The sequence below is a fragment of the Myotis davidii genome, unplaced genomic scaffold (assembly GCF_000327345.1).
Source record: "Myotis davidii unplaced genomic scaffold, ASM32734v1 scaffold880, whole genome shotgun sequence".
Classification (NCBI taxonomy): Eukaryota; Metazoa; Chordata; class Mammalia; order Chiroptera; family Vespertilionidae; genus Myotis; species Myotis davidii.
The window spans coordinates 328,238-329,058 of record NW_006292566.1 but is presented as its reverse complement, the minus strand read 5'-3'; positions in this window follow the sequence as shown (position 1 = coordinate 329,058).

Genomic DNA, 821 nt, shown 5'->3' with positions numbered 1-821 from the left:
CAGGGTGCCGGAGCCACCAAATCTGCCGGCTCTGTGCCCGGGACGGGCTCGCCGGGACGCTCAGGCTGGGCTGCCGGCCTCGCGGGGAGGAGGGTGGAACGTCTGCCCCTCGCCCATGCCCTGGTGTGGGTCCCCTCCCTGCTCTTCCCCTCCCCTCCTGAGCCACCTCTCTCTCGGGAGCTGGAAAGCCCCTCTACCCGCTGCCTGCTCTGCACCCCCTGTCCCCGTGGAGGAAGGCTGGACATTAGGGACGACCATAGGCCACATGAGGCAGCACTCGGTGGCCCAACGCGCACAAAGGGGTGTCTGAGGAGCTGGGAGAGCAACCCCATCTCAAGGGTCTGCCTGGGAGGGAGGGAGGATGGGTGGGCAGCAGGGAAAACCTGGACATGCCCCCACCGCCCCCCACAGCCCTCCGTGGCCACAGCCGGTCGCTCTCTGGGGGTTGCAATGCCAGGGAGGGAGATGAGGAAGGCCCAGCCACGAGGCCAGGCCGGCCGGCTCAGGGGCCTGACAGGGAGGGAGCCCAAGAGAAAAGGAGGCAGATTGGAGGGGAGCCAGAGGCTGCTGGGGGGTTTGGAGACCAGTGTGGGGAAGGGGAGACCCCGGGGGATGTCCGTGTGCCCGGCCCATGCGGGGCCCTTGGAGGTCACAGGGGAAGGGTCTGGGGCTGAGTGCACAATGGTCTGAGGAAGGGGGTGGAACCAGACAGCCGAGCCGAGGACCTGGGCTGCAAGGAAGCCTCACAGGGCAGGCGGGGCGGGGGCCTGTTGGGAGCTGGCCTGGTCTTGCGGAGATGGGGGGCCTGGCTCAGAGATAGG